The sequence below is a fragment of the Bison bison genome, unplaced genomic scaffold (assembly GCF_000754665.1).
Source record: "Bison bison bison isolate TAMUID 2011002044 unplaced genomic scaffold, Bison_UMD1.0 scf7180017864307, whole genome shotgun sequence".
In the NCBI taxonomy this organism is placed as follows: domain Eukaryota; kingdom Metazoa; phylum Chordata; class Mammalia; order Artiodactyla; family Bovidae; genus Bison; species Bison bison.
In genome coordinates this window covers 11,438,253-11,463,926 of record NW_011494879.1, presented here as the reverse complement: position 1 = coordinate 11,463,926, position 25,674 = coordinate 11,438,253, and the positions used below count along the sequence as shown (strand labels likewise).

Here is a 25,674-nt window from a genome sequence, read left to right as displayed (position 1 = left end):
GGGAGAGGCGTCCACAGCGGCGGCGGCTGGGGCAGAGGCGGACGGGCGTCGGAGCAGGGCAGCGGCGACTCGGGGTGAGCGCGGTGCGGGCGCGGCGGGGTTCGCGGCCGGGGGCCTGCAGGGACGCGGACTCCGGAGGCGCCCGGAGAACCCTGCCATCCTTCCCCAGCTCCCGACGCAGCCTTCGGGGAAGGGCGGGCGGGAGGGCGAGCCGAGGACCCAGTTCTTTTACCACGTCTCCGGCGATCGCCGTCCAGATGTCCGGTTGGAGCCCTTTTGCCCTTCTGCGGAGCACAGCCTCGTGATTGTGCCCCGGATCATCTCTCTCGTCGCTCAACCGCTCAACATCTTTCCCCTTCAACCCCAGCGCCAGGTAGCTTGGGCTCCAAAGCCAATTCTTCCAGAAGACCCCCAACTCTGCTTCCCCGTTCCCACCACCAGAGACCCGGCTCCCCACCACTCCCTACCGCCCCCAGAGGCAGGGACGACCCCCGCTCCCTGGGGCCTGCACACCTGGACGTTTGTGCTGCCACCTGCCAGGGAGATTATTTGCCAGCCAGACGGCCCGCAGCTGTGCGGGGACCCAGACCGCCTTGCCATCACCCTCCCCCTCCCCCGCTTAGAATCCCAGTCTGAAGAAAGGGATTTCACCGGATCCTTAGCTTTGGGAACAATTTGACCCACTTCCCAAAAGACTGGTCCCAAGCCAGCCAGGCTGTTTGGTGGCAACACCTGTCGTGCCTGCCAGCCGAAGGACTGAAGAGCCTCTGTTATACCGGGCCAGAGGGTCCCTGCGTCCTTCTCCAGGCTCCCCTGATTTTGTGACCAGCGTTCCCAGAGACTGGGGCCACGAGCTTTTGTCATTTGCCGACCCCACCCCGCGTTCTCCAGAATTCCCCTCCCCTGTAGGGTCCAGGACTGATGGGCAACAGTACTGGCCCTGGCCTCTCCTCCCTTGCCCCTGTTTCCCCCTCCGCTCCCCCCAGGGAACCCAGGGCAGAGTCCTGGAGCCTGTATGCAGGGCCTTGATCTCCCTACCAGCCCTTTGGCCCTCCTTCCCTTCCCTGTTAGAAACTTTCCCCTTCTCTCCAGTCACCATCACTCTGGTCGGGCCCGGGGCCATCTGCACAGCGCCGTGTCCCCAGGGCACTGAAAGCTGGGCTGGGACCGTGGGCTGGGACGTGTGCTGGGCCAGTGTAAGGAGGGTGGCTGACAGCCAGGTCAGGCTGGGCATCTGGGCCCGAGTGTTGGTGCGGGGGGTGGGGACGGGCAAGGTTTAGGGTGGGCCATTGGCTTTCCCTGAGCACTGAAGGAGGTCCAAGAGCTTGCTTTGCTGTAGAGAGAGAAGGCAGAACAGGGGCTGTTTTTCCTGCGTGCTTCTGACTGTCTTGTGTTGCTATGGTGACAGTTTTGCCTCTCTTCCTTCTTCTGACTCTTCTGGGAGCTGGTTTTTATTGGTCTGTTGTCCTGTCTTTTATGGCTCTAATTTCTCCTTTCTATTTGCTCTGAAATAAACAGTCGTAAACCTGGGCCCCAGGCCAGGGGACTGGCAAAATCTCACCTCCTCCTGACCCCCAGGCTCCAGTGAGGGGAGGGTAGAGGAGAGAGGTAGAGACAGACCTGGCCACACCATCTCCTGCCCCCAGCTCTGGGATGGGGGCTGTGGCATCACAGCCTGGGGCTCACAGTGGATAGCACCAGGGCCCCAGTGCTAATAATAGACCCAGGTGTGATGCAGAAGCCCGGGATATTATTTCCTTTCATCTTCAAGGCAGTTCTGTGGTGTAGGGTCCGTCTCCACCTTGCAGATGCCAAGACTAAGCTCAGAGTGAGCTATTTCCCTCAGGTCACTCTGCTTTCAGCACATAGTGGGCACTGAGCTTTTGTTGAATGGATGGAAAAGTGATGGAGCTGGTGGGCAAACACCCAGCTCACTCCCTGGCCTCCCCACAGGCTTCCAGGTACTGGTCCCAGGAGAGGGAAAACAGAGTTCCCTAAACCTTCGTGCTGGGAGACTCGAGTGGGAAGGGTGTTCCCTAGTTTCTCTGGTAGACCCCTCCAGAGGCCCCTGCCAGAGAGCTACCTGTAAGGTCCTTTGTGTACCCTTGACTCTTCAGGTTGGGGGAGCTGAAGTTGGGAGGAGAGTCAAGCCACTTGGGACTTCCTGTTTTTACTTAGCACCCAGAAGCATTCGGTTTGCTTTTACTCTCAGAGCCGGGTGAGTCGGGGACACGGAGAGCTCAGGAGATCTTCCCAAGCCAACCCTGGGCGAGGAGTTCAGAGCTGTCCAGGCCATGGGTCACCAACTGTCAGCTGTCAGTGACACACTCCCAGAGAAGCTGTTCCCCCCTTTTATTTTTCCCTTCACCACACACTCTTTTCTTCCCCACCCTGCCCCCCCACCCTTTACTTTGCGGGTGTTCTTGGCCTGTTAGTAATGAGCTGGAAAAGCGTCATGGTGGCAGGAAAAAAACAGGGAGTCAGCAGCCCATTGTCAAATTCCAGTCCTGGGGCAGTCACTCATGTGGACCTCAGTTTTAACCTTTAAAATGGGGTTGATAGCATCTCTCCTCCTGGCCACAGTTGGCTTGTTTTTGTAGCTGGAATGCAGTAGCTTACAGGGAGTACATTTTTTTGCAAAATTGAAAGCCTGGGGAGCCCATCATGTCCTCTTCCTGTTGGGAGGTCTCCATGTTAAAGACACCCCCAAACCACTGCTCAGAGATGAAGAATTGATTTAAGAATAACTAATCTGTGAAAGCTTAGGATCAGAGGCATTCTCCAGTCTGCAGGTCCAGACTTGATGCTGGATCAGTCTGTTTCTTTAGTTATGCACCTTCTGTTAACTGAGCATATACTCTGTACCAAATATAGTTTGGGGAACTGGGGATTTTAAAAAGTGAACACTATTTCTGTTTTCAAAGAATGTAGTCTGAGGGTAAAGACAGATGTGAAAGGAGAGCCTTGCAATCCGTAGGAGAGGTGGGTGATCAAGGAAACGGTAGGGTGATGGGGACCCAGAAATGGTGACTTGACTTGGCCCCCATGTTAGGGTGAATCATTCATCCTGTGCTTTGTGACTGAAACACAATTCTCTTACCTCTGCCCACGTGGCAAGCCCTCGGTCCAGCCCTCCCAGCCAGAGGGGATGGTTGCTGAGTCCCTTATTCAGCTCTGTGAGCAGTGTCAGGTTTGTGGCAGGGGCCAGTCCTGCCTTCCTTCCTGACTTTGGACTCATCCACTCACCGTAGCCTCTGGCTCCGAGTTCATCTTGGTCAAATCCTTTCTCCAAGGCTGCAGGAATTACCTGCCAAGGCAGCATGGTGACTGGAAAGAAAGTGGACTTTTGGAGTCACTCATAAATTCAAACTCTCCTACTGCTGTGTCCTAGGGGTGGGCTCCTGAAGAGCATCTGACCTCCCTGAGCCTTGGCTGTTGCACCTGTAAAATGGTAATAATGAGACTTGCCTTCTAGGAAGTGAATGATCTTATGCATTTATAGGGTCTGGCCTGGTGCCCACCTCACACTTGCTGTTATTTAGTTATATTGATTAGAAAGGAGTTCTCAGTTACTGGCCCTCTGGGTCCTTTTAGAGCCACGGTGGGGAGGTTTTTGATCTAATTCTGGCCTTCAGAGATTCATTATCGGGGAAAGTTAAAAATCGCCCACACTCCTGTTCTAAGCACTGCTGGTTAATCTTTGAGTTCTCTCTCACCAGATAAACTATGCTGAGCAACGTGGTGTTTGATGTCCTCAAAAGGGAACAAATTTGAAACGGCAACAAACACCCTGGGTTTAAGAAACGTGTCACTATGAGAATACTTTGATGTAGTTCCACTGTTTCTTTTTGGTGTCAAGTTCCAAAAAAAAAAAAAAAAAAAATCATTGCCATTGAGGAGATTACTGCATATGTTTTCTTCTACAAGTTTTATGATTTTAGGTCTTACATTCAGTCTATTTTTTGAGTTACTTTTTGTGTGCAGTGTAAGATAGTGGTCCAGTTTGGTTCTTTTACACGTGGCTGTCGTTTTCCCAACACGATTTATTGAAGAGACTGTCCTCTCTCCATTGTATACCCTGGCTCCTCTGTCAGACAACACTTTGAAATGAGTGCTTCACATTTTTATTCTGGGCCTGTTTAGTTTCCTTTTATTTTCTTAAGTTACACTACCTATGGAAATACATTTTCTCAAATCATCACTGCAACTCTGTGATATTAGTATTTTTTGTGCCCTTTGGACAGTGAAGGAAATTGGCAAAGGTCTCTGGTGCAGAGTCCAGCAACTAGTAAGTGGCAGGGCCAGAATTTAAAACTGGGTCCTACTTGCTCTTCATGCCAAGGTACACAGCACTGTCATCTCCTTGGCTGGTGTGTCAGTGACCTAAAATAATTGTGTTTGGAGCATGGGAGCAGATTTTAACAGGGGTGGGACCGGTCAGGACTGTAACTCAGACCCAGGCTCATAGTAAGTATTTAGAGACTTTATTGGGGTTTTGCTGTCATCACAGCATTATCAAGGTTTTTGGCAGTTGGCTGAGGTGTCATTCCTAGAAGTGGTGAAGAGGAGAGGAGTTTGGCATGTGCAAGTTCAGAGAAAATTTTGATGATGCTTGAAATAGCTTTCTTTGCCTAAGAGTGGGTTACCGGTTTGTCATTGACATAAATTGAACTGATTTTCGGACTGAACGTATGAATGGAAAGTATGACAGGCGCATCCCAGGGATAGGGGGACAGAAGCAAGAAGGTCAGAAAACCTGGTCAGCGGCCCAGCAAATACAGGGGTGGTTGGGATTCAGTCTATTGGTATAACTCATGGCTGGGAGATGGAGGTAGGAAAGTGATTACAGAATGGCCCCCTCCTGGCATTTCTTTCCTGGGTGATTTAGAAATTGAATTTCTTTGGCCCAAGGACCCCATTGTTCTGAAAACAGTGCCATGTTTGCCGGCAACATGCTTCCTGGTCCAGCTTAACTCTGCTGACAGATCCGTTTCTATTTGCAATTATCTCAAGGCCTGAGTCTGGTGTCTGCTTGTTTAATGACTTCGCTTTCTAATAAAAATTCTATGTGGCATAGATAATTAGATCTTTAAAATGAAACTGGGGAAATGGGATGCCCCCGAAGAGTTGAATTGCAGTTTTATGATGGATCAAGCGTAAAAAATGGGATCATTCACTCATTCACTTAGCAAATGTGCATGAGACTGGTTCTTGCCCGGTGCTCTGCTAGACAGAACACAAGGATCAGGATGGTTTTGCCGCCGCACGCAGGTAGTGCTCACTCCAGGACAGGCAGGGGAGGAAACACACACCTGAGATGGAGCTTGGAGAATGTCATAAAGAAAAGCAGTGCAAGGGGGTGGGGAGTGGGGAAGTGTCATTGTTTCAACTCTTATTGCAAAACAGTCCATTTTGCTCCCCATGGGTGTTGTCTGCAGTACACCTCTATCACACCTGACACTGCAGGGAGAAGAAGCCTGGAAGAGAAAAGTTAAAGCCTGGATGGTGAACGACTCAGCTCTATTCCTAGCTTCCTGCATTGGGAGGAGGAGTGGTTCTCTGTAGGAGACCGCCCCCCGCCCCTGGCCCATAGCTACAGTTTCCGGCTTCCCAGGTGGCTCAGTGGTAAAGAACCCGCCTGCCAATGCAGAAGCCACAGGAGATGTGGGTTCGATCCCTGGGTCAGGAAGATCCCCTGGAGAAGGAAATGGCAAACCACTCCAGTATTCTTGCCTGGAGAATCCCATGGTCAGAGGAGCCTGGCAGACTCAGGCTGCAGTCCTTGGGGTCTCAGAGAGTCAGACGCGACAGAGTGATTGTGCAGGTGGGCACACAGCCATAGTTTCAGTTACCCATTCTCAACCTCAGTCTGAAAATAGTAAATGGAAAATTCCAAAACTAAGCAATTCATAAATTTTATGTTGGGCACCATTCTGAGGAGTGTGATGAAATCTAGCACTTTCCGGCTCAGTCCTACCTGCAATGTGAATCATCCCTTTGTCCAACATATTCCTCCTATTAATCACTTAGTACCCATCTCAGTTATCGGATAGACTCTGGTGGTATTGCATTACTGTTGTTCAAGAAAGTCTTATTTTACTTAATAATGGAACTAATGTGCAAGAGTAGCGATGCTGGAAATTTGGATGGGCCAAAAAAGGAAATTGTAAAGTGTTTCCTTTCAGTGAAAAGGTGAAAATTCTCAACTTAATAAAGAAAGAAAAAAAAAATCTTTGCTGAGGTTGATAAGATCTAGAGTAAGAAATTCATGCTAGTTTTGCTGTCACACCTCAAACTGCAAAAGTCACAGCTACATGAAGAGTGTTTAGTTAAGATGGAAAAGGCATTGAATCTGTACAATAAGGTACTTTCATCAGAGAGAGGCCACATTTCCATAACTTTTATTACGTCAGATTGTTATAATGGATCTGCTTTTTTATTAGTCATTGGTGTTCATCCCTGACTGTGACCAATTTATAAACTTTATCATTGGCACATGTGTATCGGAAAAATCATGGTATATATAGTGTTCAGTACTATTTGTGGTTTCCACTGGCAGGCTTGGAACAGATGGATCCCCTGAGGATAAAGGAGACTCTCCACTGTACTTTCTGTTGGTAAAACAAGAAGGCTTATTTGGTGACTTAGAAGGGAGCTTCCACATCTAGCCGATGATTTGAGCTTCTGTCCCAAAGTGATAGGTGAAAAAGCAAAGCCTGGCAGCCTTAGTCAGCAAGGTTTCAAAAACAGAGCTGGAGTGGAAAGAACCCTGGGTGTTTTCAAAGAACACAGAAATCTTGCTCTCCTTCGTAGAAAGGGGGCCAAGTCTGATTGAACATCCTGATACATAGTTGAAGGTCAAGGCTGATGACAAAAGGGAGACACAGAAGGGCCCCAGGAGGTCAGTAGAGGTGGGGAGGACCCTTACCAGCTCACTCCCACGTTCCAGAGTGTCCACCAACTGGAACGTGGAGGGTTGACCTCCACATTGTGACCACATTGAATGTGGTCTGTCCTCCATATTCCAGTCAGTAGAGGATGCTTTGGTTCCTGCAGAATGCTCTCTGTTTTAAGTTAATAACCATTTTAAAATCATTTAGTCTGATGATTTCTGGATTTTGGAATGCATTAAAATGCATAATCGCTGTGGGACCTCAGAAACAGTGACAAGCACACAACTGCCTCAACCCACCATCAAACTCTCTCATCCCCAGTGTCATCCAAACTCAGGATCTTCCAGTTGCAGTGATGAGGCCAAATCCCCTGCTTCTGGAGTAAAGAAGCAGAGAAGACCTACTCAGAGCTGCCTGGGCTTTGGCAAGTTATTCCATCTTTCTTGAGTCTCGTGTTTCCCCAGTAAAACACAGGCGGCAGCAGTACCTTCTGAATAATGAGCATTTAATATCCATTTTTTTAGAGGACTTCCCTGGTGGCTCAAATGGTAAGAATCTGCCTGCAATGCAGGAGACCTGAGTTCAATCTCTGAATTGGGACGATCTCCTGGAGAAGGGAATGGCAACCCACTCCAGTATTCTTGCCTGGAGAAGCCCATGAACAGAAGATCCTGGTGGGCTGTGGTCCATGGGATCACAAAGAGCGACGGTCCATGGGGTCGCATGACTGAATGACTGACACTTCCACAAAGAGCTTTAGAAGCAGATATACCCATTCTATGGATGGGAAAACTGAGGTCCACAGGTGTTAGGAAACTTGCATAATGTCACATCATTCATTAGGAAGATTGCATAGCTGGTACCTGAAACCATGTCTGTGTGCTTTCAAAGTGTGGTCTGTCTTTACCTTCCACCCTAGAAATGAGATGATGCCAACACTTTGAGGTCCAGAGAGGTGAGATGGGCACATGGACATTACCTGGGAGCATCCCAGGGCTGCAGCATGAGTGTGTCTGAAGTCCACAGACCTGGGTGGAATCCTCCTTTTCCCTTGGGCCGATCCCTTAAGCTTATTGAGTTTTCCAAGTTTTGAACTGAAGTTAATAATATTTGTGGCCCAGAAATATTGCAAAGAATACAGGCATACCTTGTTTTACTACACTTTCCAGATATTGCTTTTTTTTTTTTTGACAGATTGAAAGTTTGTGGCAACTCTCAGTTAATCAAGTCTGTGCTGTTTTTCCAGCAGCATTTGCTCACTTCCTGTGTCCCTGTTACATCTTGGCAATTATGGCAATATTTCAAGCTTTTTCATTATTATTGAATTTGTTCTGGTCCCCTGTAATCAGTGATCTTTGATGTGACTGCTTCGACTGGCTGAAAGCTCAGATGATGGTTAGCGTTTTTTAGTAATAAAATTTAAATTTTGTCAACTAAGATATGTATATTTTTTAGATATAGTACTTTTGCACACTTAATAGTCTACAGTTTAGTGTAAACATAACATTTATATGCACTGGGAACTCAAAAATTTCAGGTGACTCACTTTCTGAGGTGGTCTGAAACCAAACCCACAGTATCTCTGAAGTGTGCCAGAAATAAACATGTCAGTCTTCATTTTGCCTGATCTTTTGAGAAAAGTGTGTTTGAAAAGTTCATCTACCTCCTTGGCTCCTCTTGTTGTTTTTGGTTGGAAACAGGAGGGAACTTCTTTCTCTAAAAGATGTGTTCCTGAATTGCCTTGGCAAAGCCACCCAAGTCCACTCTCCTGGACCTATGTTTCTAGCTCCTAAGCCTTTGTTTTATACTTTAAATGAACCTGACCATGTTCCTTACTGGAGTGTGACAAGGATAAGACTTCCAGTTGACATCCAGCATTACGCCCACTGTATGATCAGGCTTGCATCCTGTCCTTCCTTGATTTTGTAAATGCATATGTATTTTTTCCTTAAAGTGTTGAGGCTTCAAATCTATGCCCTAGAGCACCTTCAGAAGTAATCAATGGAGCTGTAAGCTGTTTTCTTACATTCCCTTATTTGCAAGTCGAAAATCCAAAATGCTCTGAAAATGCAAAGTTTTTATTTTTTTTTCATAACTCATGTGGGTGCAAAAGCTGGCTTGATGGTACATGAGACTATTTTTAGTTTGCATTTATCCCACTTGGGATGAATACTTTTTTCATCAGAAGAATGAATGCTCCAGACCCTGCTGGGGGTTCATGTAACATGGTATCTGTACTCCATTACCTTTCTAAAATATGAAAAATTCTGAATTTGGCAGCACATCTGAGCAAAGGGTTTCAAAGAAACGTTTATGAATCTCTCTTTCTGAAAGCCCGGAGGAACTCACAGGACCCTTGGTGTTGGGGAAACACCAGAGGGGTCCTCCAACGTCTGCCTGATTCCAGATGCCGTGGTGACATGGTTTGTCGTGTGCTCATCAAAAGCCTTTGTGGCCAGTTTTCTATTTCCTCAATTTAAATAAGAGGATATAAATTAAATGACCAGGCCTGGCACAAAAACAAAACAAAATAAAAAAACAATAACAAAACCTTTTAAAGCACGGGTTCCAAAGTTTCATGGGGACCAAGTATTTTTTTTTAAATTCCATAGAACTAAAATTAAGCTGGGAATTTTTGGTCTAGAGTGGCTTATAATTATTTCGTCATCGGCCTTGGGGGGAAGGTACGAGGGAATTTTTCAATCCTACTCATCCTTTTAGCCTTGTGAGGAGGAAGCAGGCCTTGGAGAGTGAGCAGGAGGAAGTCAAAAGGCCCGAGTAGGCGTGAGAAGGTCTCCATTCTTATCTTGGTTTCGCTCTTGATTTGTTGAGGGATTTGGGCTCCTTGCCTCCCTTCTCTGGGCCCTCGGAACTCCATTTCAAAGTCAACTAATTCTTTCTTTCTAAGAGTCTAGGAGTTGAAGCTGGGGCCCTCAAAGAGAGTAAAAAGCGTTGATCTGCCTCCTTGACTTCATCCTCCCAGCTTCCATCTGGCTCAAGGTGGACTGGAGGAGGCGAAAGGCTCTGCTTTGGTGTCCTCTGGGCCCGTCCTCTCCGCTTCTCTCACAACATGATCCTTTGATACTGTGGCCTGGCTTGTGTGGGACTCACCTTGACCCCTGCACCTCCCTTGCTGCCTAGGGAGGGCTCGCAGGATGTTTAACCCAGCCGTGCAGGTGACACTGCCCTGCTGGTGATGGTCAGCACCAGGGCTTGCTCTGCATCACTGGGCTACGGTCAAGGCCATGCCGGGCACGAGTGAGGGGATGTAAGAAAGGAGGGAGGGAGTTCCCTGTTGCAGAGCACAGGACCAGTGCAAGATCTGCCCAGGGAGACGGAGATGGAGTAGGTCCCTGCCATGGCCTGTGTGGGCAAGGGGTTGAAATGTAAAGCATTTAGGTAAAGGATGCTGGGGACCCATCTAATTCCTGTCCTTCTCTCCTTTCTCCCTTTGTTTCCTCCTTCCTACCTTCTCTTCCTTCTTTCTCACTTTCTTTCTCTTTGGAGTTTACACTTAAAGTACCATCATTCTGACTTTTGCCAGGTTGAAAGTTTCCTCCAGAGTCTGACATGGTTTAAAAACTTGGTGTTTCTGTCTCTCAGAGGCCCCACCCTGTTCAGCCAGGAGATATTCACTTGGAAGTAACTCATATTAGGAACTGGGGCCTTGACCTTGCACAGGGGGCTTTCCCCAATGGAGAAGTGATCTTGACTTTGGGGATCCTGAAGTCCTTCAGTTCACACGGACTGTGGGAGCCACTGGGCAGTTGTAAACATCATTGACACCAGGGCATACTGAGAGGAGGGCAGCCCTGGAGTGGCTGATCTTCATAAATTAACAAGGCCTGGGCTCCGGTGGGTGAGCGTGTATGAGTGTGAGTGTATGCCTGGTATGTGGGTGTGTGAGGGTGAATGGTGTGTCATTGTGTGCATGGTATGTGCTATGTATGTGAGTGTGTGTAGATGTGTGTGTGTCAGTGTGAACACGTGTGAGTGCATGGATTTGGAGGTCCTTTCAGATCCCGGGAGATGCTGCCAAGACTTGGGTCTAGCTCCTTTGGACAAGGCTCCCCCTCAGTCTGACTCCTGGCCTTTGTGTAGCTCACGAATGGAACTGACCTCCCAGAGGGTCCCTGGGGCTGAGGGACCCCTGATATTTCAGGGACTAATGACCACTGACAAAAGCAATTCAGAGCTTAACTGGCAGGAAGCAACTAAATTATGTTTTCTTAGGGAGAAATATCTAATCTTTCAGCTTTGGAAACCCAGACCGCTGTCAAAGCTGATTTTATACATGTTTGGAAAGATGCACATTATTTGAGAATGTGACTTTAAAAATAAGAGAAAGGCCTAATACAGGTTTTGAAAATGAAGGACTAGAGAAAATAGAAAGCAATACATCCAGTGTTATTTAGCAATCGGTTGGGGGAAGGTAGGAAAAGATTGTGAAAGCAAAAAGCAAGAGAAGCAGAAAGAGAAACGGAAGAGAAACTGAGCTGCCTTTGCCCTGTGATAGGCGGTGGGCCCGTCTCCTGGTCCAGATTCTTCTGGGCCAAACCCAGGCAGAGCTGAGAGAGTCAGGAGGCTAGAGGCGAAGGTGGGGGAGGAACACGGGGAGAAGTGGGTAGAGAATCCTTGCAGAGTTTGCTTCTACACTTCCGAGGATCAGGAAGACATCTGGGGTGATGGAGAGTGCCCTGTCCAGGGAGTCCCCTAGGGGCCAAGGTCTCCCACTGACCCAGCTGCTGCTGCTGCTGCTAAGTCGCTTCAGTAGTGTCCGACTCTGTGCGACCCCATAGACGGCAGCCCAACAGGCTCCCCCATCCCTGGGATTCTCCAGGCAAGAACACTGGAGTGGGTGGCCATTTCCTTCTCCAATGCGTGAAAGTGAAAAGTGAAAGTGAAGTCGCTCAGCCGTGTCCAACTCTTCGTGACCCCATGGACTGCAGCCTACCAGGCTCCTCTGCCCATGGAATTTTCCAGGCAAGAGTACTGGAGTGGGGTGCCATTGCCTTCTCCGACTGACCCAGCTAACCTTCTGTAACCATCTGTCTCTCTCTGTCCCTCGGTTCCTCAGCCTGCAGCTGCTGAGAACGTTCTTCTCCATGGGTGCAAATTGCAGACTTGCTCCCATGGGACTGGGGGCGAGAGTGTCAGCATCTGTGGGTGGGAATGAGATGCTCTATGCATCTCCTCCATCTTCCCTCCCTTTGAACCACCTGTCTGAAGGCACTTTTCCCCCTGTCCACTCTGTAACCCGCTAGTAAGGCTGTGGGCTGTGCGAATATATCTGTTCCACCTCAAATTCAGGAAATGATTTGAATACCTCATATCAGCTAAAATAGCAGCAGTGAGCTTGCTCTTTCATCGTATATATGCATGAGTTATTTTTTCTACATAGTTATTTACAGGTTACCCTATACCGACATGGCCCTAATGTTTCAAAGTCTACCACATTTTAAATTATATTTGTAACAGTGAGTTGTGATCTTTAGCATGCCTTTAATACCCATCAGTTCTATTTTGCTAGACTATCTGTATACATTCCTCACCCTACAGACAACCTTGCAAGGTAGATATATTTCTGTCTCTTTTACAGATAAAGACTGAAACTAAGACAGTTTTATAAACTTGCTTTAAGACATAGGATTGAAAGTGGGGCACCAGGATTTGGATTCAAGACTGTCTGGCTCTCAGAGTCCTACTCTTTCCCACACCACATACTTCATACTGCTTCCAGGCCACAATTTTATTTTTTTCTTAGGAAAATCAAATCTTTTTTTTTTTCCTGACATGGTTCTACTTAAGCCTCAGAAAATGCAATCATAGCTGGAGTTCTTCGTCTCTTTCCAGTGGAGTCCCATGGTGCCCCCTACCTTAATGTAAACTTCGCAAATAATATATTTCCATATAACAAACTTTTGCCATGCGTGTGTCAAGTTCTAGAAACTTGCCTGTGTCATTTATTGGGAGAAGATGTTGTGACTTTATTTTACAGAGGTCAAAACTAAGTCTCAGAGAGATGCAGTTATTTATTTTATTATTTATTTTGTGGCTTGCTTTGTGAGTTAACATTTTGGAGTATGGCTTTGTAGGGGGCTTGGGATTTTTCCTTTGGCTGAGGACCGAAGTACCCCATGTTGAATCATGAAATGGAGCCCCAACTGACCCACCCATCTCTCAGCCTTGTTGTCTCTGTCTGCTGCGGTCAGAACCCAGTCTGGTGGTTGTGAAGAAAGACCTGGTTCCTCTTGTCTTTCCCCATCTTGCATCAGCCTGCACCATCCTTGCCCATTTGAGCTGGCCCCAACTCCTGTTCTAGTTTCATGGCTCATCACTGACTTGCCAATATTATGCATTAGCTTCATATTATGGAAGGGATCATGGTGATGTGTTTATCCAGGATTGCACATGAGTTACATATGCTCTTTCCTTTCCTGAACAGATCCTCAAAGATTCACTTCCAGTTTTACATTTACCTAAAGTTCGTCCACCCATCCATCATCCATCCACTTATTCAACAAAAACTTATTGAGTACCCACAGTGAGTCAGGTACTTCTTTAGGTCAGTACCTGGAGAGTCAACAGTGAACCAAACAGCCAAACCCCCTGCTTCATGGAGTTTACAATCAGTCGGGGAAAAATGGACCATAAATAATACAACCAAGTAAAACAGAGGATGATGTTAGATGGTTGCAAGTTGATGAAGGAACATGAAGCAGAGATAGGTGTACACAGTGAGGGGTCAGTGGGGAGAGTTTGAGGGAGAAGAGTTGCTATTTTAAGTTGGATGATCAAGGAACGTCTCAGAGAGGGTGATGCTTCAGGGAAGACCTGCAGAGAATGAGAAGGTGAACCACACAGCTCACTTAGAGAAACATGTTCCAGGCAGAGAGTCAAAACCTCAGAACACGGGGCAAGTGCAGGCCTTTAAAACCTGGAGTGGGTGATGCCGGCTTGGCGATGGAACAGCACAGAGGCCAGGGCTGTGGCTGAGTGGACAAGAGGCAAGTGGGCAGGTTGGGAGGTTGGGGAGACAACCAAGGGCTGGCCAGCAACTTCAGAGCTTCTCCTTCCAACTGAGAACCTTTGCTGTCTTTTTACAGCCTGCTTTCCCCACCCAGCCTGTGCACCCTGGAGGGAAGTCACTTAGCCCCAGGCCTGGGCTGGAAGGAGAGTGCAGCATTAATGATAACTGTGCGCATTTTTTTCTCTTTGTCTTTTTTTTTTTCAGTTTTGATTTTTTTATTGGCATATAGTTGACATACAACGTTGTATTACTTCTGCTGTACAGCAAAGTGATTCAACCATACATATATATGCATTCTTTTTTATATATTCCTTTCCTTTTTCTAAAAGCCAAGAATGCTAATGAAAAGTTTATTTGCGATTCTCTGGATAACATGGGAATTTTGAGTGCATGCCGCTTCTGAACTCCCAATTAGTGAGTTCCTTTTTGGACAACCATCAAAGAGTTGCCAGGGAAAGAAAGAAGGGGCAGGAAAAAGCTGGAAGTGGAAACTGTGGTGAGGAGAGTGTTAACTGGAGTCGAGAGGAAGAGCACTTCACCAGAAAGTCCCGGGATTAGTGGGGCTGCCCAGATCTCTGCTGGGGACCAGTGTTTACAGAGAGTGACCGCAGGCTGAGCAAGGAGCTCTTGAGAAAGCCTCAGAGTGAAACCCTCAGAGCGTGTCGGGAGTCCAGCCAGGACTTTCCACTCATCACTTCGCTGACTCAGAGGGACCTGGAAGGCCTTGTCTCTGGAGACCTTTCAGGAAAGAAAAGAGCATTCTCCCTGGTAGGGAGTTTCCCTTGCAGAGCTCCACGCTGGTCTCTGAGGGGCCTGGGCTGCTTCTGAGGCAGAGAAAGAACACCTAGGAAATCAGCTAAAACAGGGGTGAGAAGAGGGCTGAGCAGAAGCCTTGGGTCTCCCATGGCATGTCAAGGTCAGGGACCTCCCCTACGCTGGCAGCTCCTTCATGAGTGTGTGCGTGCTAAGTCACTTCAGTTGTGTCCAACTCTCAGCGACCCTATGGACTGTAGCCCACCAGGGTCCTCTGTCCATGAGATTCTCCAGGCAAGAATACTGGAGTGGGTGGTCATGCCCCCCTCCAGAGGATCTTCCCGACACAAGGATTGAACCCGCATCTCTTAGATCTTCTGCGTTGGCAGGTGGGGTCTTTACCACTAGCACCACCTGGGAAGCCCTCCCACTTTCATATCTGCTCCTAATTCGAATCTTGCATCTTCAGGATCCTTGTAGGATAAAGCTGTCCCAACTCAGAGCAGTTGGTCCAAGTCACTCACTAGGGTTGGATTCTTGGGGGGGTAGGGTTGCAATTCGTGGATATTGAGGCTGGAGGATGTTCTGAAATCACGTGGAAGCTGTTATGGCCTTTCAACAAGGCAGTGATGAAAGAGGGTTTCCAGCCAGATGTGTGTGTGTGTCCAGGTGTGTATGACATAGTTGGAAATGACTGTTCATTCATGAGGGATGCTGGGGGGAGTGATTTTTTCCTCACTGGTGTGTCAGAGGATGGGTTGGTTTAAAAATTTAAAAAAAGAAAAAGCAAAGATTTTTCTTGTTATTTGGATGTCTTATTGTTATTCAGCAACTCTTTTTGGACATTGGGCTATGCTCAGGCATCAAACCAGGTGCTCACGTAGACACAGCATATCAACACATTCCTTATGCGCCTTGCTAGAGAAACCATACTTCAAAACACAGGGGATAAGACCCTTTGCATGACCTGGCTTCAGATGCATGTTGCAGAGGTATAAAGGTGGGGAAATAAAAAGTCACTGTATCTGATAGTAAAGGGCTGGGAGTTTACTTCTGTACCCGCTAGTGATCTGTGTAAAGTGAGTGACAGCCTTTCAGAGCCTTCATCTCCTCACCCACTGGTGGACTTGATCTTCAGCTTTCCCTCCCAGGGATATTAGGAACATAACAAGCTTTGCCAACAAATGAAAAGGTCTGTACAAATTGCAAGGAGTTACTCACAGGGCTGTGAGAGACCTCTGTTAGCAATGAGGGACCTGGTGAGAGGTTTGGATCACATCTAATATTCATTCACAACTTAATTTTTGTAAACTTTGCTGCTCCTGCTATGTCTCTAACTGCCTGTTTGGGCTTTCTTCCAGCTTTCAGAACTGCTTTTCCTGACTTTTTATTAGCGTCTGGTTTTTGCAATTCAGTGCAATGCTTTAGAAGTGTACACATGTATGTATTTACCTAAACACCGTGGGGCTGATTGTTTTTTGACCAACATTATAAAAATAGAAGAAAAGGGTCAGGATTGTTGCTCAGAATATGAAAGGACTTGGGTTTTGTATGAAAACAGCACCGGTGGATAAGTAGGGCGTGGGAGGTGTCAGAAGTCAACCTTGCTCTGGTCAGGGTAAGAAACCAAAAGTGTGAATTATTATCTTGTAAAAGCATGTAGGATGCCAGCTCTGTCAGATCCCCCCAAAAATAGCTGTTTAAAATGGAGCTTTCTGGTGAAAAGATCAGTTGCTGCAGAATCTAGAATGCTTTCCTTATATGTCAGAGAGCTGGGACAGAGCATTGAGCCAGCCTGAAATGTGTCTAAATAAATGATTAAGGTGACTCACTCATTCCCCATTGAAAAGAGCTTTGTGAAAAAGGGAAAGTAAGAGGGAAAGAAGAGAATAAAGCAGAGGCAAAGAATAATAGGATTTTAATTTTGAACAATAGGAAAAAGAAAATTGAATTAGTCACTCGTGTCAGATCCTGTGAGCCTCTGTTCTGAATGACTACCACCCTGTGAAGGTTTTAAGGTCAGGGTCTCCTGATGTTGAATTTCCTGGTGAAATAACACACCATTCCTGGGGCTGGTCCAGGGTCTCTGATGGGCATTCTGGGGATATTTGTCATGTAAGCCACTGCAGGGCTACACTGTCCAGTCCAGGAAGCCTTCCCTTAGCCAGAGAACAGTCTCTCAGCCGTGGGCAGAAGGTCTGAGGCTTGCCAGTTTAGTTCAATAAAGATGGAAGCCTTGTCACTCGGTTCTGCATGTCTTTTATTTATGTATCATGTTCTTTGACTACATCATCCCTGATACCAGGACCTGACCCAGAGACCAGTCAGATCTTTATGACTGGCTAGTGTTTGAATTGATCTGCAGTTTGCAAAAGAGATTTTTACACGAAAGGTGAGCCAATCTTGTTTTTAATCATATGCAGCAGTGATAAAACATATAGTTTTGTTCCCATGACTTACATCTCTTTGCTGTTTAATTCTGGGCCATCACTTAATCACTCTTAAGTCTTTGGGACCTCAGTCATAGAATGGACCTGATTCCTTCTTTGCTGACCTCAACATAATACCTATGAATATGAAATGACTTACTATGCCATCAGGTGGTGTATTAGTCAGTTTTGCTGCAGTAAGAAATAACCCCCAAGTTTCAGTGGCTGGTAGCAACAAGCCTTTCACTTACATCATGCATCAGGGGGCTGCTGTTTGGCTTTCATGGTGCTGACCCACAGTTCTCATTCTGAGACAGAGTCTAACTGGGCAGTTGCTTCTTAGAAAGTGTCCTCCTCTTGACAGGGAAGAGAGTGAGCAAGGTGGCAGAGACCTGATGCTTCTTGAAGCTTCTGCTCCTCACATCCTTTTCCTAAAAAGGGCAAATGGCCATGTCCTGTATCGATTGTGTCCCCGTGCCATGGGAGGGAAGGTGGTGTTAATACATGAAGCCATATGGCAACCAGAAAGGCTGTATATTCTTTCTACAACCCCAGACACTGTAAACCTATTAAAGCAGATGTGAATGTTATGTTCTTAGTAAAATAATAATTGATGGCCTAGTAGGAACTGAGCTCATATCGGGTGTTGATATTTACGTCAACTGGACTAGACTGTGCCAGGACATTCAAATGTAGTCTCTCCAGGAGAAGAAATTTGAGGTCATTTACTCCCATCTGCTAGGGGTAAAGCCTAGCAGTGTGCCTGGCAAATAGTAAGTACTGGATACAGACTAGCTGTTCTGAATAATTCGACAGAGTCACAGCTACTCCAGTACTCTGGAGCCAAAGAATCAAGTAGGATTAAGGTTTCCAGCCCATTTAAGATGAGAACATTTGGCAACGCATGAATTTTAACTCTATGCTAGATCAACAGGTTTATCAGTTTAGTTCTTCACTTCAAATATAATCACATTTCTGAAGCCTTGTTGCCCCTTACACTGGAACTCTTTTCATGACATCAAAGAAGGTTCAGAGTGCAGACATAACCCAAGATCCCCAGCATTGTTCACGATCAGTGTCCTTGTGAGCGACAGTAATAACCACAGTTTTGACTGTTGTCATGTCTCTCTTTGGGGCTTTCCAAAACACTATTATTCTTCATATCTTGTTTAAAGAAATAAAAACCAAGGCCCAAGGATGTGAGGGCGGGCCCAAAGATGTGAGGGCGGGCCCAAAGGCCAAGCAGGAGATGTCGACACCAATCCTCCCCTCCCCAGCTGTGTGACCTTGGGCTAGTGACTTGGCCTCTCTGTGCCTCATCGTTCACATCTGCAAGATACATGTGTTAATCCCTGCGTCTTCCTCCTGGGGGTGCTGTGATGATTTAGTGGGGCTGTGCTTGGCACAGAGCCGGTGCTCAGCACACTTGATGGATTTTAGGTTTTGGCCCCGGGCACAGGAGAGAGAGTGGTAGGCAGAGTAGCACAGCGGTCTGGTCTTCCCTGTGACTGGTCTAGTGATGAGGCGTTTGATTGAGGCTGGCGTGTGGGACTCTGTGAACTGTAGAGGAAGGAAGGGATGAGGCCATGCTCCTGTACAAACAGCCCCCTGATGTGGTGCAGAGACTGGAAGATTCCTCAAAGTCCTCGCGTGGGCTAAACCTGAGCCTAAGGGGTCTTGGGGCCCGCTGGGCTTCCCATTTGGGCAGGACTTCTAGTCACTTCCGGTTGGGGGCCTCCAACTGGCACTGCCCCATAGCACAAGGGACGGTCACAAGGATGCTTGTTCTGGGCCCCTGATCGTGTCTTGCTGACAGCCCAGGTCAGGCAGTGTCCGACCAGCTTGTCCAAGGCATGAGGCCTCTACATGTGAAGTGGAGCTCAAGAAGCACGCTCAGAGCCAACCTCAGGCAGGAAGGCTCAGGAGACCCCCGGGGGCCGGTTCAAAGGCAGGTGAGTGCCCTGCAACCCTCTGGGGGTCCTTGTAAATAAACATCACCCTCTATTTCCCCGTCAGACCTTAAGTAGACAACTTCTAAGAGGCCAGCGTAAATTGCATTTTTAACCTGCAAATTATGAAACATTGTTTTGCTTTTTATTCTGTAATTGAGGGTTACCTTTTCTCTAACACCTTTAATTTAAATAATTTCATCCTGAGCGTCCAGGAATTTCAAAATCCACTTTAGCATCTAAGCCTTTTGTCACCAGCACTAACAGGTTTTTGCAAGACACAGCAGCTCATTTAGAATGCTGTGTTTTATTAATAGCTGGGAAAATACAGGTCTTATTTACATCTTTATCACTTTCCGATCTGTTGGCTAGTAGGGGAAGACATTCTGTATGTGGCTCTGATGTAGCATTCAAGTTCAAGGACACAGATTTTCAGGAGGATTCCCACCTGCGTGGTCTTCCTTCCTCTTCCCAACAATCCTGGACATCACGCTTTATGATTTAAGCGCATTTTATAGAATAGGAAACTAAGGCTCAGGGGCTCATAGGAACAGGTTATGGTAGCTGCTAAATGGAGCAGCCACATGAGGCTTGAGCTCACTGGCCAGGGCTGTGCCCAGAACCCTAGCTCCCTGTGCATGGACCAGCTTCTCCGGATTTCTGAGACTCTGCTTTTAGACAGTTCAAGACCTCTCCATTTTCAGGGCTACACTCGACCTCTGCTTTATAGGTTGACCAAACAGGCAGGATTCTTGAGATCATCTAGACCAGGGATTTCCAATGTTGGATGTCATAGCCACTTGGGAAACGGTAATGTGTGTACAGCACACAGAGGAAATGGTGTGCTTGTGGTGAAGCTGCTTGTGGTCATAAGAGAGTGGCCTGGCCACCCTGACCTCATCAGCTATCTTCCTAGACTAAGGACATCTTTGCCACACACGGTTGGGTCTGTTTTACAGATGGTAATACTGACACCTGGGGAGGGAAACACTAGAGCTACCTGGTGGCACTTGCGATTACATTCCGTGGCTTGCCTTAACATTTTAGTCACTCCAAATCTCTGAATTATTCATCAGCCATTTGTTACAAATTGTCAGGGACAGCTGACTTGACTGTGTGTATATGTATATTCACATGATCTCTTCCCAGTTGGGTTATACATTATCTAGGGACAAGGTCTTGGTCTTGTTCCCTTTCTTTTCTTACTTCCCCCCCACAAAAAAAAGATGCTAAGCATAATGACTTTTCTATGTATTAAAGTGTAAATAAACTACCATCCGTCCTTTTCCTTTAAAATAAACTGTGGCATCCTCCTACGTCAAGTATCTCTTCTTCTGGAACACATTCCCAAATGCCCCTGGCTGTAAATAATCTCTGCCTTGTCTCACCCTCCAGCACATTTTCTTGGTGACATCTTGAGCTTTTACTGGTTTTTATCTTATGTTAGAATCGTCGGTGAATGTATTCCATCTCCTTTTCCAGTAATACGACCACTTTGAAATCAGTTTCTGTTACGTGTGGTTCACATAACAGAGTGGCATTTACTTAACAGGCATTCAATTCAGATTCAGTGTTTTTGCAAGCCTCTATTAGACGCTGCACCAAGGCTGTAATATGGGAGCTCACTTAAATTTTAGCAGCCATGTGAGATGGGTGGCGTATATTAGCTTCATTTTATACTGTAAGGAGACTGAGACTGCAAGAGAGGAAGTGCCTATTTAAGGCTGTTTAAGTTGAAGTCAGGACCCTGCACTCCAAATTCCACACCCTTAGCTCCTCGTCCTTGCTCACAATGAATGTTTGCTGAGTGGAAATACAAGCCAAGAAGACGGGACTTCATTAGTTTAGAGGCTGATAAAGGCCCGGCATAAGGCTTGTGTGATTTTTGTTAGTGGCCGGAAGAGTACCCTCGTGTTGGGGAAAAAATGAAAAGAATGTTGGTTCTTATGAATGTTTTCTGCTTGCCTGCCAGTTGTCCCCAGAACATCTGCAAGTTCAGATGAAATATGACTTTCAGATGAAAGAATGTTCTAACTGACCCAAGTCTTTCTTCCCTGCAATGAAAACAATGGGAATTTATACCTTTTTGTTTTGCTGTTAACCAGATTCCTTGAGAATCAGTTTCCTTGATAGATGAGGTAAATCTAATCAGCTGCTGATCTCCAGGAGACTTAATGGTTGTGTCTTTGTGTGTGTGTGTGTGTGTGTGTGTGTGTGTTTATGTATGCAGCAGAGCTATGAAAATCCTGCTTTATTTTTCTGCTCTACTTTCCCCTTATTTCCCATGGCAATCACTGACCCCATTCCAAGTTAAAGACCACACCCCCAAAGGTAGCAGAAACCATGTACAGTGATGCTGGATTCATCTTCCATGTGATTATCTAAGTGTGGCCTCCAAGGAAGTCATTTCTCCAGCCTTGTTAATTCCTGACTCTAATCAGAGCCCCAAAGCCCCTAATCAAGCTTCTGAGTTTGGTGATGGCAAGTGCCTTCATGACCATCTGCGAAGAAAACATGCCAAGAGGAAGCTTCTGCCAGATGACAGTGGTTAAGCCACAGCACCTGCTGGACAGATGCATCTTGAATAGCAGGATAAGCCCCTTCTCCCTGGGGAACGTGGCAGAGAGTGCCCAGAGGAGAAATGATCATCCATGGCTAGAACTCAGTGAGGCTAGTTTTCCACGGGGTTACCAGTCCTCTTGTGGCCCCCTGGTATGATAATTCTCATTTTAGAGATGCATACACTGAGTCATCTCTGACTCAACCCTTCCACTACAAGGACTGACTGTAGAGTCTTTCTGGGTCCAGTCCTAACCTCCTTTTATGGCAGGGTGGACACCATGACCAACAGGTTCACACCAACTCTACCTTGGATCAAATCCCAGCAACAGAGTAGAGATGCTGAGATGCTGGCAGAGGGTAACGAAGATGGATGTGCCCTGGTGCCCTTGCCTGCTTCCAGGTCTGCATGTAGATGAATTTGACTTCTAGGCACCAGATCTTTCCAGTGTAAGGTACTGGGTGGAAATGAAGGGTGATATATATTCTGCCTTGAAGACACGTCTCAAGGAGCGTTCTTTCTTAGAGTATATTCTTACATCAAGGAACTGGTCCTGGTGGGAGATGATCAGAAGGCAGTCATTCATTTCCTCATTCATTGAACAAGTCATTTAAAAACACTATGCCTGGGTGGGCCTCAAAGGTATGACAGGGAGCAGGGCTGACATGGGCTAGGTTCTGAACATGCACTTACAGGATGTCTAATTCTGGGTGAATATGGAGAGAACTGGGCTTCCCTGGTGGTTCAGAAGGTAAAGAACCTGCCTGCGGTACAGGAGATACAAGAGACCCGGGTTTGATCCCTGGATTGGGAAGATCCCCTGGAGAAGGAATGGCAACCCACTCCAGTATTCTTGCCTGGAGAAGTCCATGGATAGAAGAGCATGGCGGGCTACAGTCCATGGGGTTGCAAAGAGTTTGAACACGACTGAGTGACTAAGCTCATAGCATAGCATGAATAGAACTAGGGATAAAGTCTTTGTAGGGAAAAAGGTGTGTACTGTAAATAAAATTGTACAAGGGATGTTTCTACACAAGTATTTATCAACTTTTGTGTATCTCATTTCATTTTTATTATATGTCTTTTTAAGAAAAGAAGCATGCTGTCCATTGATGTCCCTTGAAAACATCCTTGGCTGGTCTGGATAAGCTGGAAACTGCTCAAGTCTGCTTCTTTCATGGTTTTGTATCATGCAGGCAGGCTTGCAACACTGTCAAATCCTAAGATGTTGGTGAAGGTTCTATCTCTAGGCCCTGGCTTTTTTGATCCCCCTGCCTACAGATGCCTTTTGGCTGTGGCTGCCTTTCTCTGGGCTAAATGCTATTTATTGTTTAAGCTGCAGTTCAGAGATGACCAGCTAAAACCATTCATTCATGCATTTGATAAATATTAATTGAATGCCTACTTTGTGCCATGCAGAGTTCCATGTACTGGGCCTGTGAGACATTAGTGAGAAAAAGTAGATAATAAAGTTAGTATCACTCAGGCAAAAGTAATAAAATAATGTTTATTGCCTTCTAGCTTATTAGAAGGTCAAAAGAGCATGGGACAATGTGGAGTAAGGGGATACATTTGGATCTGTGCTGGATGTACTTTAAAGGTAAAGCCAAAAGAACTTCCTGGAAGGTTGGATGTGGGCTGTGAAATATAGAGGAGGCTAAGATGACTCAATGTTTTGTGCTAAGAAACTGGATGGATGGAAATGTCATTAGCTGAGATGAGAAAGACTGGATGAAGTAGGCTATGGAGCAGGGAGAAGTGAGGAGTTCATTGTGGGGCCACATTAAGTTTGAATTCAGCATCCAGGTGTGGCGTTTGAGCAGACTGTGGTTAGTGCAAGCAAGGAAGAGGTCCAAGATGGAAATACCCATTTAAGATTTATCAAAATATAGACAACTTGAAAGCCGTGAAGCCGGGTGAGGTCACTAAAGGCATGAGTCCTGATAAGGAAGAGGGGGACTAAAGATGTGAGTCCTAGGGAATGCCAATGTCAAGAGTTCTAGAGAAAAAGAAAGGGAACCAACCAAGGAGACAGGGAGAGACAGAGATTAACTAGGAGGAAAAATAAGAGACTGTGATCTCCTAAGATTTTCTAGAAGGAATGATGACTCAATCATGCAGAATTGCTGATGGTCTAGTAAAGATGCAGGCTGAGAATTGACCATTGGATTTATCATCAAGGAGGTCATTAGCGTCATCCACCTCTGACCCCAGCCCACCCAGCTTACTTCCTCTGCATACCACATGGTCCTTTCATGATGCGCCTCTAGGCTGTACTCATTTGATCTCTTTAAATAGCTGTGCCTGCACAAAATAGCTGCATGTCTGCAGTCTTGAGACATCTTCACATGGATGATTCACTTACGTAACATAAATGAGCACCTACTGTGTGCAGGACTGATGGAGATAGAATAAAGCTGCTAAGTCAATCGCGTTGTCCTCTGCCCTCTTCTTCTAGCCTAAGGAGTACAGCAAGACTTATACAGAATCTGTTATCACAAAAGAATGTGATTGATACAGTAAAATTATGGGAGCTCGGAGGACAGAGAGATTTTCCCTGGGGGTCAGTGTTGAAACCATGTGCATGTAGCTTTTGAGTTTGGTCTTAAAGGATGAATAGGATTTGGATTTCAGGAGATGGAGTGGAGAGAAGACTATTTTAGATAGAGGGAAATATAAGAGCAAGGGCATGCAGGTGGGACAGCTGGAAGGGTGACACTGAGCCTGACGGCAGGGTACAGGAAAGAAAGAAAAGAAGGTGAGGCTAGAATTTAGGCTGGGACCTGGTGAAGAGGACCTTAAAAGTTAGAAGCTGGGCTTTTATTTTTTAGCCCATGGAGAAATCATTAAAGGTCTTTGAGCTGTGGAGTGGCGTAATCATAGCTCTGCTGCTTCAGGAAGAGTCATCTGGCTGCCTGTGCAAAACCGTCCAGGAGAAAGATAATAAAGACCTAAATTAGGGCAGCTGCAGTGGGAGGAGGGGGAGGGGCCATGTGAGAATCCACAGAAGCGGAATCCCCAGGACCTGGCGTTGGAGAGTGTGGGCTGCCTGGATTGTAGCTGGGGCTCTGGGCCCTCCCTAAAGACCACATGCATGCGTGTGTGCTTGCTGAGTCGCTTCAGTCATGTCCCTATAGACTGCAGTCCACCAGGTTCCTCTGTCCATGGGATTCTCCAGGCAAGAATACTGGAGTGGGTTGCCATGCCCTCCTCCAGGAGATCTTCCTGACCCTGGGATTGAACTTCTGTCTCTTATGTTCCCTGCATTAGCAGGCGATCCTTCACACTAGTGACGCCTAGGAAGCCCCCTTCTTCAAGTGCCAGGTGGCCTTGGTGGCTGCTCTTGCTTATCACATCCACCCCCATCCTCTTCCAAACTGTGGGTGCTCAACCTTCACCTCATTAATGAAATGAAGCTGGCTTATTTTTGGAACTCTGTGATGCCCATGGTCTCTGCATTTAAGAAACAAATTAACGCTGTGCCTTTTAGGACTCTCCACCTGCATGGTGCCCACTCAAAATAGGTAATTGTGGAGATGTGAGCAATGTGCGCTCTGGCAAGGGCTCCTCTAGGTCACCTCCAACCTCCAATCTCTGATCTGTTTCATCTGATCAGTTGCATACAGCGTTTTCAGCAATAGTTGAGCAAAAGGAGTTCTCAAAGCCTCAAGAGGGTAATCTGCAGTGCCACCCCCACCAGCAATGCCCTAGGAAATGCCAAGTGACCCAGATGGGGTCCAGGCAGCCTGCCTGATTATTCTTCCTCTGAAAATGCAGCCTCAAGAGCGTAGCCGTTGTACCAGAGGATAGAAACCCCCTCTCTGCCCAGTGATTCTTTCAGCATCAGCTAGAGTGGGCTGAGATACGGCAGGTAATGATGCCCAGGGGATCATTACTGAGTTCGGCTGCGAGGATGGAACCCCAGGCTGTAGGGGGAAGGGCCTGGCCTGCAGCCAGTCCCAGGATCCCAAGTGGCAGCGACGGTGGGGGAGCAGCCTTTGGGGCAAGGCTGGCTTCCTCCTGAATCTGCCGTAAAAGGATAAAAGTGCTGCTATCTCAT

The 25,674-nt window shown here is 46.8% G+C and overlaps 1 protein-coding gene across 2 annotated transcripts in view; it reads left to right on the top strand.

Annotated features, from left to right (window-relative positions):
• Nucleotides 1-21: 21 nt before the first annotated feature.
• FAM49A (family with sequence similarity 49, member A) overlaps nucleotides 22-25,674 on the top strand; it is a 103,381-nt gene continuing 77,728 nt past the window's right edge. For both annotated transcript variants that reach the window (XM_010852099.1, XM_010852094.1), the window contains exon 1: nucleotides 22-74. The gene's annotated coding sequence lies outside the window, so the exon portion shown is untranslated. The remainder of the gene's footprint in view (nucleotides 75-25,674) is intronic.